This window comes from Amblyomma mixtum, chromosome 5, assembly GCF_055824585.1.
Source record: "Amblyomma mixtum isolate Tamu chromosome 5, ASM5582458v1, whole genome shotgun sequence".
In the NCBI taxonomy this organism is placed as follows: domain Eukaryota; kingdom Metazoa; phylum Arthropoda; class Arachnida; order Ixodida; family Ixodidae; genus Amblyomma; species Amblyomma mixtum.
In genome coordinates this window covers 169,433,225-169,445,347 of record NC_143016.1, presented here as the reverse complement: position 1 = coordinate 169,445,347, position 12,123 = coordinate 169,433,225, and the positions used below count along the sequence as shown (strand labels likewise).

At 46.3% G+C, this 12,123-nt stretch overlaps 1 pseudogene; it reads right to left on the bottom strand.

The window, feature by feature from the left end:
• Nucleotides 1-9,328: 9,328 nt before the first annotated feature.
• On the bottom strand, nt 9,329-10,832 carry LOC149344653 (uncharacterized; annotated as a pseudogene).
• Nucleotides 10,833-12,123: the final 1,291 nt, after the last annotated feature.

Genomic DNA, 12,123 nt, shown 5'->3' with positions numbered 1-12,123 from the left:
ATTTATGTTGAATCTACTCGGGATTATGAACTTCTCTCTGAATATTGTATTGTTACCACAGACTATGAAATCCTAACTTTAAAGCAGAACCTTGAACTAATAGCTGTTGTTTACCGCTCTCCACAGGGCAATTTTAGGGAGTTCATGAATTTTTTTTTAAACTTTTTGCAGTTTGTTTCCGATGGCAATTTTACGCTGATTTGTGGCAGCGATTTCAACACAGACGTTAGCAGTGATAGCTCGAATGCACAAGACTTTAACAACACTGTTTATTCAACTGGCTTTATTAACATAATTACATCGTCCACAAGAGTGACAGTTTCTTCTTCCACTTCTCTTGACCTTTTTATTACAAATATTGTAAACACCATTTCTCATGCCGGAACAATCGCGTTTGATATTAGTGATCACTGTCCAATATATATGTTCTACTGTAACCGATTTGGGCAGAGAACCTACAGACGAGACATAGTTACAGTTCAGTCCCTATCTGTAGAGGCTCTCCTTTCTTAGAAATGCTTAAAGCTTAACGTACCCATATTGCATTTAGTTAAGTCCCCGCAGGGGGGCGTCTCCATTATGCAGGCGTTGGTTAGTGGCGACACTACGTGTTCCTGAGCATCCGCAGGGACATCCCCGCAGGGGGATGATGGTGAGCAATGCGTCACCACGGACCCGAGCACCCGCGCTTAGCCGTGCGGGGCATCGCCGTGCCCTGGGAAAAGGGGATCCTGGTGGTTCAGCCCGTGCCGAGTGTTTGGACCTTTAAGGCCCCTTGGCGGAGGCAACGCACCACTTTGGCCCCAGCTTCCTGTAGACGGCACCTCCGGGCTGACCCGACCGGGGGAAATCGGCAGTCGCCTTTTCCTGTCCTCCCCTTTATCTTTCACTTTCCTATTTTCTGTCTCGAAACTTTCCTGTCATCTCCTCTCTTATTAGCTTTTTCCTTCCAGGCGGCGAGGGTTAACCTTGTGTGCCCAACTACCCTTAGTTGCGTCATATTTGGTTATAGTCAAGGCGTACAGCTGGCGTGGGCAAGACTTTCTTCCAAGTTCCTGTCGCGTCTCCTTGTTGGACTCCGTGGTGGGTGGCGGCACCATGATCGAAAAAACTAAATTTTTTATGGCTCCCTCCCTTTACAAACCTGATCGCTCTCTCAAAAGAGGGCGGAACGAGGCAGCAGACTTCTTTGCAAAGAAGAAACCGACATTCTCAAAGTTACACGTAATTCACAGTCAAGTTGAAGAAAAACAAGCCCGAATAATATCCCCATTTCTTGTTACGACATGCTTAACAGATACCTTAGGGCCTGGCTACAAGGTATCAAAAATGGTCAGCGGTGACCTACTCTTTGAACTACGCAAGAGCATCTAGTGTTTGAAACTCGTAAACATTGTTTCCATAGGGGACATCTCTGTCTCCGTGACTCCCCACCGATCTCTTAACACAGTTGAAGGCCTTATCTCAGAGGCTGACTTCATCAATCTAACAGAAACTGATATGCTTCAAGGACTCAAAATGTAACTGACGAGCACAGGATCAAAATCCGCAAGGATAACAAGGAAATAGATACCAAACACGTGGTCCTCATATTTAACACCAGCTGCTTGTCCGAAACCATCGAAGTTGGATACTTGAGAGTCAACGTCAGACACTATATACCCAATCCTCGCCGATTGTTCAAGTGTCAGAAGTTTGGGCACGGCTCCCAGAGTTGCCGCGGCCGTAAAACTTGCGCGAAATGCGCTTCGAGGGACCACCCTTCTGAGGAATGTGACGCAGCCCTACGCTGCGCGAACTGCGAAGGAGACCACGCTGCATACTCAAGGGCGTGCCCATCCTGGAAGAAAGAAAAAGAAATCATCACCATGAAGACCAAAGAAAAAATTTCATTCAAGGATGCGAGGTGGCGTTTTGCGCTTACCAACACATTCTCATTCACAGCAAAACCTAACTTCGCTGATGTGGTGCGGAGGGGCGTAGCACCACACAGCACTCCGGCACCTGCCGAGGCCACTTCCACCGAGCCTGTGACAAGGAAATCCACGCCCCAGGTAGGGACAGCGAAGCCTGCTCTGCCAACTTCATGGCAGGGAGTGCCAGCCCACGGGTCGGCATCCCGCAAGACTTCCCCCCGTCGGGGGAGGCCTGACACCCACACACCCGCGGCTTGCCCGCGGTCGTCCAGCACCTGTTGCGAGGTATTGGATGTAACCCCGAGCCCGCCGGCTTTACAGCGGCGGAACAGCTCTCTTGAGCGGAAAAAAGGGCCGTCATAACGGCACCAGAAAATAAGTAAACCCTTAATCGTTCTCACCCCAAGCATAAACATGGCTTTTCTAGTTAAGTGGAACTGTAGAGGAATATTGAGGAATTACAAGGATATAACAGATATTTTACGGTCATTGTCGCCCGTAGCCTTATGTCCTCAGGAAATCACTCTAGGCCCACAACATACGAGTATCCTGAAACATTATAAAACTTTTAGACGCGATCATGAGCAGGCAAAAAAACTCTCGGGAGGCGTCGCGATTGTCGTTAAAAGCGGCGTCCCTGCTCGATAATTAAACTCAGAACAAAACTTGAAGGCGTTGCGGTCAGTGTCTTCAGCTATAAAACAATTTCCGTCTTTTCTGTATATATTCCTCCACATTTTACATTAACAGTCCACGATCTACAAGAAGTTATCAGTGAACTTCCAGAACTATATCTAGTACTTGGAGAATTTAACGCTCACTCCCCTTTTTTGGAGAAGCGAGCGTTGTGACTCTAGGGGTCAAATAATCGAAGATTTTATCCTCACTAATAGTGTACGAGGGGGTACCCAAAAGAAAGCGGACTTATTTTTGTTTGAACTTATTTGTTCATATTTTAAGCACAGACCTTCAATCTCCTTCAAAGTATTCCCCACTTGCAATGATACGCTTGTCGAATCTTTCATTCCATTTTTCAAAACATTGTTTAAATTAATCTTTTGTGATGCTGACAGTGCCTTCGTCGTTTTTTCTTCACCTCAGCAACATCAGCGAAACGCTTTCCATTCACCTATTTTTTCATTCTAGGAAACAAAGAAAGTAGCACGGGGCAAGGTCGGGAGAGTATGAGGGTTGAGGAATAGGGGTCATGGCATTTTTGGTCCAAAATTGTGGTAGAGACAGGGCTGCGTGAGCAGGGGCATTGCCATGATGGAAAAACCAGTCACCCGACCGCCACAAATCTGGCCGCTTCCACTGCACACTGTTGCCCAATCTTTTCAAAACATCCAAGTAGAAAGCCTGGCTAACTGTCTGACCCTGCGGAACAAATTCTCAATGGACGACTCCTCTCACGTCGAAAAAAGAAATCAGCATTGTTTTGAGGTTTGGTTTCACCTGACGAGCTTTCTTGAGGCGAGGTGAATTTGAAGTTTTCCATTGGCATGATTGTTGCTTTGATTCAGGATTCGATTCAGGAACACTTGAGTTGTCCCCATAGCATCGTCCTTGTACGTCTTTCTTAATATTTCAAGAGTTTCCATTCAACTTTTTCCGAGCAAAAATCAGAATTTCACCGGCTCACGCTGTTCACGAAAATCAGCCATTGCAAAAACGACACTCAGACAAAACAGTCGTCACTCTAAAACTCTGCCTAAACTAGTCTGACCTCCTTCAACGACGGCACTCGGCTTACTGACTCTGGAATGTTCGTTCTATGCGCTCCTAGTGGCAAAACGCGGTACCACAGAAGCTTTGCCGACCAAAAAATTTAGTCCGGTTTCTTTTGGGTACCCCCTCGTATGCCTTTTAAATACAGAAAAAAAGCCACATACTGCTCCCCTACTTTGGGGAAAATGACCTGTTTAGATTTGTCGTTTAGCTCACCTTCTGTTTGTAACGACTTTAAGTGGGACGTCATTGACAACCCATATGGCAGCGATCACCTCCCTATACTAATCACTTTATCATCCCCACCGGAAATAATCCCCACAAGGCCACGGCGCTGGAAGCTTTCCACTCGCCGACTGGTCAATTTTTAGAGAAAAAGCAACTTTCGAAAATATAGTTTTAGAAAATCTAACCATCGACCAGATAAACGAAATGTTTACAAATTGTATCATAACTGCCGCACAGTTAGCTATTCCACAGTCGTCAGGAGGGGTGCCACAAAACCATAAAGTATGGTAGACAAAAGACTGCAACGAAGCAAAAAAAAAAACTAAATAGAGCTTGGGGTAAATTTCGCCGGTATCCGACACATGAAAATCTCGTGAATTTTAAAACGGCAAGAGCCAAATCTCGGTACGTCCGTCGCATAGCCGAGAAGGCATCATGAGAGAATTATGTTTCATCTATCAACAGTCAAATCACATAAAAAAAGGTGGGAGCAGGTTCGAAAATTAAACGGCAACTTTTCACCTTTTACAATTCTTTTATCAATATCTGGCACACAAACAAGTATAAGGGAACACGCAGACGTATTGGGGGAACATTTCGCTGCAGTTTCAAGTTCATCACACTATACGCAGTCTTTTAAAATACAAAAACACAGCTGAAAAGCAGAGGCTCCCAACAAGTGGAGGTGCAAATGAAAAATACAATAGTCTTATAACCTTCGAAGAAATCAATAGAGTACTATCTGCCGGCAAAAAACCTGCTCCAGGACCCGACCATATACACTATGCAATGCTAGTAAATTTTTCCCAGCCTGCCGTAGAGGCAGTTTTAAGATTCTTTAACAAAGTTCGGGTATCGGGGAACATACCCGAGGCCTGGAGAAAAGCCAGTATTGTACCATTTCTCAAAACTGGGAAACATCCAACCTCTCCTAGCAGTTTCAGACCCATAGCCCTGCCCAGCTGCCTCGCGAAATCCTTTGAAAGTGTCCTTAATATAAAATTAACTTTTGTCCTCCGATCCTGTGAACTTCTCGACAGCCATCAGTGTCGTTTTAAAAAGGGATGCTCCACTACAGATCACCTAGTACGTCTTGAAAAACTATCACAGAAGCTTTTGTACATAAATAACACTGTCTTGCTGTATTTTTCGATTTAGAAAAGGCATATGACACAGCGTGGAGGTTCGGAATTCTCCAAAACGTTGCAGAGTTTGGCATCCGAGGCAGAATGTTGAACTGCCTAAGACTTCTTGTCCATCCACTCATTCCATGTACGCCTAGGTGCAACCCTTTCGAAGAACTTCGTCCCGGAGAATGGGGTACCACAGGGGTGTATTTTAAGCACAACGCTCTTTGTTGTAAAGATGAACTCTCTTAGTAAAATAATCCCAAGATCCGTTGTGTATTCAGTGTACGTAGATGACCTCCAGATAGCCTGCAACATCAACATTTGAAAGACAAATACAGTTAACAATAAATAAATTGGCAACATGGGCCGACAGCAATGGTTTCCGGTTTTCTCCACAGAAAACAGTGGCCATTTTTTATCGCTCAAACGAGGTTTACAGGCAGATCCTACCCTACACCTGAACGAAATAGAGTTGCCCGTAAAAAGCCAGCATAAATTTCTAGGCATAACATGTGACAGAAAACTCACTTTCCTGCCTAATATAAACACATTAAAAAAGAAAACCTCCCTATCCCTCAATATACCTAAGAACTCTCCCGAAAGCTATACAGATGTATAGTATATGGGTCAGTGAGACCATCGTACTTGAAACGACTGGACCTGGTACATAATTTAGGTTTGCGTCTTTCTACTGGTGAATACAGGACTTCGCCCATATATAGTCTGTTGCGAAGTACGGGCTGTGGACTCGGTGAAGGCTTGGAAATGGGTCTTTATTAAAAGATTTTGACCCATTTCCCAGCCTTCACCGAGTCCACAGCCCGTACTTCGCAACAAACTGGTTGGCAGCGGCGGGATAAGGACAAGGCTGGCGGACGCCTGCTGACGAGAGAGGGCCTTCGAGGATCCGGGATCAACGGATTTAATAACATACCGCCACTGCTCTTGCGTTTCGAAGAGATGTGCGAAAACCTCGGCATACTAGACACATTATCTGGCATTGCTCAAAGACTAGATATATTAACTCCATGGTACCTTTTTCCTTCAATCTGCGATTTCACGCTTACAAAGTTGCGTAAAAAAGAAACCCCACAGCACCTATAATACAAGAATTTTGTGCACTCGAGAAAAAATACAGTACTTCTACACCTTTTCATACAGAAGGCTCAAAAACAGATGTTTACCTTGGAAGCGCAGCGGTACAAGAGAATTGGAATTAAATAGTAAGGCTTCCGCAATGTGCATCAATCTTCACTGCCGAATGTTACGCCGTCTGTGTAGCCACTCAGCAAATAGTAAACAAGAAGCTCTGAAACAGCATTTTTTGCACACACTCACAAAGTTTACTTACTGCGCTCTACCCTAGAAATGCAATCACTCCACTACTTGGTAACATCATACATAACATATTAATAGCCACAGATCAAGGACAGAACATTAAACTCCGCTGGCTCCCGAGTCACGTCGGAATAAAAGGAAACGAGAGAGCAGATTTCTGCGCTGCTCAAGCTCGGGGCAAGGAAATAAAAAAAAGGAAATATGCCCTTTATAGATCGCGTGAACTTAATACAGTGTAAATTAAGAGAAAAATGGCAGTCATCTTGGAACAATGAAGTAAATAACAAACTACACTTAGTAAAGCCAGGTTTAGGTGAGTGGCCCACCAGGAACGTTTCAAAGAAGTGGTTATGTGTCGTCTTCGTATAGGGCACACACATCTCACACATAATTTCCTACTAACAAAAGGAGACAAAGCATAACGTGAATTATGCGAAGATGAGTTAACAATAAACCATGTTTTATTTTCATGCAGAAAACTAGAAAGACCGAGGAAAGAGCATTTTACAGTTTTTTATAGCGAACAAATACAATTCCATCCAACATTGCTCTTAGGCGAACATGCACTTGTTGACATTTCTCCGATTTTTAAGTTCTTAAATAGTGCAGATGTTTTAAACTAATTGTATATGTAATAAATAATGGTCAACTTTTTACAACATGGGGATTTTTTCGAACCACACCTCAGCCACCCACTCGTCGTGAGGAGAAGGCTGAGGGCTTTATTCAATTTGTTGGGAGCCTTGACATCCATGCGCAGCCAAGGATGGTTGCAGAGGTTATCTGGCCATCTTTAAAGCTTTTACAATAAGTCATTTCTAAAAGTTTCTTAGAGTTTTATTACGTTGCACGAAATAACTTTTTAGGCCCATTGCACCGCGCCGGCCGCCGCGGTGGCTCAGTGGTTATGGTGCTCGGCTGCTGACACGAAAGACGCGGGTTCGATCCCGGCCGCGGCGGTTGAATTTCTTTGGAGGTGAAATTCTACAGGCCCGTGTACTGTGTGATGTCAGTGCACGTTAAAGAACCCCAGGTGGTCGAAATTTCCGGAGCCCTCCACTACGGCGTCTCTCATAGCCTTAGTCGCTTTGGGACGTTGAACCCCATAAACCGTAAACGATTGCACCGCGGCTTATTTACACTTTTATGCGGAGCATATTAACGTAGGTTTCGGGCCTTCGCGCGACGCCCGGCGGTGGCCACCATTGACCTTGAAGTGAGATCACTTGATGTGACGTCACTTCATGACGTCACACAGGCTGCAGATGGGGCCTCATATTGCGCCGTCGGACGTCGCCCGGCGGAGGCCTCCACGCTTCCGTTCGCGCCGTCGCGCGCGACGCGGCGGCGGCGCCACCATCGCTGCATCACGTGATATGTGACGTCACGCCAGGGATGAAGCGGCGCGCGCCGCCATCGCGTCAGTCTCTGTGCCCGCAACCGCGCCAGCGTCTTTGCGCCGGCCGTGTATGCGGTCAAGATGCCTCCAAACGCTAAGGACGTTAATAATAAGAATGCAAAACGAAGGCTGCTTCGCATCCACTGGGCTTAACCTTGATAAGCCTCCAACTTTTTTCACAACTTCCTACATAATACAATTTTCTTCACTCTGAGCTTGGCGCATGATAGCCTTAGTCGCTTATCCGCCATTAAACTCAACTCAACTCAACGCATTAAGTTAAGAATGGTAGCGCCACATGCCAACTTAGGCCAGCATAATGGAAATATTTCATCTGCAAGTAGATCTCAAAACTAGAAGGAAGGCTACCAGACAGCACTTACAGCATTGCAGTAAAGGTCCGGTACCACCCTTGCCAAAATTTCAGTGCCTAAATTATTTGGTCCAAGCTACATAGAGTAGATTTCCTTCAAGACAAGCTCTGTTGCGATGAATGCTTGTTTAAAAGGAACAATGTGGGACCATTTAGTTGCTTTCCCATTGGAATGAGTGTAAACAAAATTGGCCTAAGCTGAACAGTTGATCATCACACTTGCCATAAGATATTTTGCAATATCAATGAACACTGGCAATGGCACACATATCACATGATGACGAGGTTAAAACAAGCGTCTTAGTCATTTTTGAATGCACCTAGCTACAATGCGGCCATAAATACCTAATCATTTTCTCAGATCAAGGTTTGTAGCCCGACAAACATTGCAGATTGCTTGCATTCAATATTCCCATTTTGGTCATTTATTCAGTGTCTGATAATGCAGACCGAAGGCAACTAACATATAAGAATGATTTTGTCACAGAAATAATGCCACCTATGTTATACATGCTTATAATGTGCAAGGTTTTACCTTATAATTGAATAATCTGCTCTCTGAATTGGACGGGCAGACAATGGCGATATGCTTCCCATCAACTGCTCCTAAGCAGTTAGGGAACTGCCAGCGTGCGGCAAAGTCTCAGCCATTTTTTCAGCAGTCTGCTTTCGAGGGCGTCTGGAAGCAATCAGCACTAGTGTTGTGAGTGAAACCGTTGCAATCCTATGAAGGCAAACATAAAATTACGCTTTTGATGCACTGAAATTTAACCACCTATTAGACTAGTCTTTTCCACTTGCGCTCCTTAATGACTGTTTTGGAAGTCAATTTTTTTAATATTCTACTCAAGCCAAAGTCTCCTTGTATTCAGAACTTCTCTAACCATGCATCAAGTCTATGTTTTGTAGCTGCGCGCCATTTGTCTGCTTCTACAGAACTGTAATGTGCATTTTTTCACCAGTTGTATGTGTCTCGGTAATTTGGAAGGCTCCAGATACAGAACATCTTACCTGTGTCATTCAAGATAGCATGTGACGCAGACAACCGCCGTGCTCGAGTTGCAGAGTAACAGTTCCCTTTATTGGGCGCTTGCGCTCTTATATCAGCAACCCGGCTGGCTGGCTTGCACAGCATGGTTGCCAATCTTGAGGACCCTGGTTGCCAGATCCGATACATCTTTCTCCCTCTAAAACCAAAAAAAAAAAAACGAGGAGATTACAACGGCACTGATCGATTCAAGCAATTTGCTGAAAGTCCTTTTTCGTGGTTTCGTGGTTTTTTCGTTGTTTCCGGACGACTTTTGTTGCTCTGGCGCAGGGTACCCTCGAGGTGTGTGGTTGGCCGGGGCTTGATCGTCACACTTGGGGTCCCAGTTGCATTGGGACGCCTGTGGTGCCGCGCAGCCTGGAAGAGAAGCAAAGTCCTTAGCACAGCCTTCCTTAAAGTCAGGAACGGTTTGCTGTGACGGGTCGAACTCTTCATTTGTTGGAGCAGATGTTCACGGTTGCAACGAAGCTGACTCCCGTCTTCCATCCGGACTGTATGAGCGAGGGGCGACGGCTTTTTCTACAAGAGCTTTTGTGGTCCACCCTCTCTTGTCGAGCAGCCTAACGGTGTCATGCTCGCCGAGCGCTTCTAGTGGACGCCTCTGAGGGTGGGCTTGGGTGTGTGTTTTGACCTTTGGTGCGCTATGGTCTGCAAAGTCGGGCAGCCGTCCTCTTAACCTCCTGCCCATGAGTAGCTCTCAAAGGGCTTTTCCGCCCTCGAGTGGTGCTGGCCTGTAATTTAGAAGCCCGATCCAGAAGTCTTCATTCGCGTATAACGCCTTCTTGGGGAGACGTTTCACAACGTTCACCTCTTTCTCTGCCACACCGTATGAGCGTGAGAAACCGGGACTAGAGACAACATGGGCAAATTCACACTGTCTTGAAAAAGCGCAAAATGCGTGCGATGAAAACTGTGGTCCGCCGTACGTGCATTCTTCAAGCGGAATGAAGTGACGTGTAAATATCATGGCCAGCTTTTCCATTACACAGTAGCTGGTAGTTTGAGGAAGTTGCTCTACTTCAGGGTAATTGGAATAGGCATCGTAGACTGCAAGGTAGTTCTTTCTGGCATGCTCGAACAAGTCCACGCCTACCCTAGCCCACGGTAATGCGGGACAATTGCTTTGCGTTAGCGGTTCGCCTGGTTGCTTGTAAGCAAAACGGCAGCAATTTGGGCATCTGGAAGCTTTCTCTGTTATGTCAGCCGCCATACCAGGCGAATACATCAAACCTCTGGTCATTGCTTTGCATTTTCCGACGTCCATGTGGCCGCCGTGTAGTCGCTGCAACATTTCTTTTCGTAGGGACTTCTGAATGGCAACTCTAGAACCACGAAGCAGTATGCCTTCCACACATGATAGCTCAGCTTTGAAGGGAGCTTAGCTGACCTATTGCGCTGTGTCCATCTTGTAGGGCTTCAATGACTTGCCTTAGCGCGTCGTCTTCACTCGTTTCTCTTGCTATCCGCGTGGCTGTTGTGTCGCTGACGAGAGTGGAGAGGACGGCCGTTGCATGGATGGCCACGTCTTTTATTTCGCTTTGAGCTGGCTGAACACTGCCGCATCGGATTCTTCAAAGAGCATGGCCAGAACAAGGTGTCTCCCTGGGATTTACTGCAGGGAAGTGTTGAACGGCACGAGGTGCAGAAAGAAACCCTGCAGGCGAGGAGGCATGGCTCACAGGTTCTTCTGGGCAATGGCTATGAGTGGTCGATGGTTCGTTTCCACAATCACGTCGACGCCGGTGATAAAATCGCGAAACCGTTCGCATGGCTAACGTGACCGCCAGGCCCTCTTTCTCAATCTGCGCGTACCTGGTCTCCGCGTCAGCTAGCACACGCGAAGTATAAGCGACTAGTCGCCATTGCTCACCATGCGACTCCAAAAGTGCCGCCCCCAAAGCAAAGCTCGATGTGTTTGCTGTTATCTTACATTGCTTTGACGGGTCAAATATGGCAAGCACTGGTGCTGTCGACAATGTTTCGCACAGGTTTTTTCACTCCTTGTCGTGGCCAGCTGACCAATCGAACATGCAATCGCGTTTTAACAGGGCTCGCAGGTTCTTAGTCTGCTCAGAGAGGTTTCGAATGAACCTTCCGAAGTAGATTACTGAGCCCAATAGTTTCTCAACGCCTTGTTTTGACGTTGGAGGCGGAAAATCGACAACACAATTAAGCTTTTATCTGGCTTGATTCCGTCTTTCGAAATGACGTCGCCTAAGAAATTTATTTCATGCGTGCCGAAAACGCACTTCTCATGGTTAAGCGTTAGTCGAGCTGATTTTGCAGCCAGCAGTGCGGCTCGCAGGCGTTTATCATGTTCCTGCTGCGTGACGCTCCACAAGGGTATGTCGTCGATGTAGACGCGAGTACCTTCTAGGCCGTGAAAAATGTTGGCCACCGCTTTCCGGAACACTTCGCTCGTGGTGCATATCCCGAAAGGCAGCCTTAAAAGGTGATACTTTCCGAACTCGATCCCGGCCGCGCCGGCTGAATTTCGATGAAGGCGAAGTGCTAGATTCCCGTGTACTGTGCGATGTCCGTGCACGAGAACCCCAAGTGACCGAAATTTCCGGAAATTTACGGCGTCTCTCATAGCCTGAGTTGCTTTGGGACGTTAAACCCCAATAAACCAATAAACCAAACCGATACTTTCCGAACGATGTGGCAAAGGTGCAGATTTTTGAAGTTTTTTCATCCAAGGGAATTTGATCAAATCCACAGTTAGCATCTAGCTTGCTGAATACTTTTGCATTTGCAAGCTCAGACTCGATTTCGTCTCTGGATGGGAGCTGGTAGTGATCTCGCTTCACGCACCGGTTTACGCCCCTAGGGTCCATACAAATGCGCAAACGGCCATTTTTTTCAGACAATGACAAGAGGACTCACCCACTCAGCAGCCTCCTGCAACTTTTGGATGATTCCTTCACGTTCCATGCGGATTGGTTCTTGGCGGAGTGGCTCAC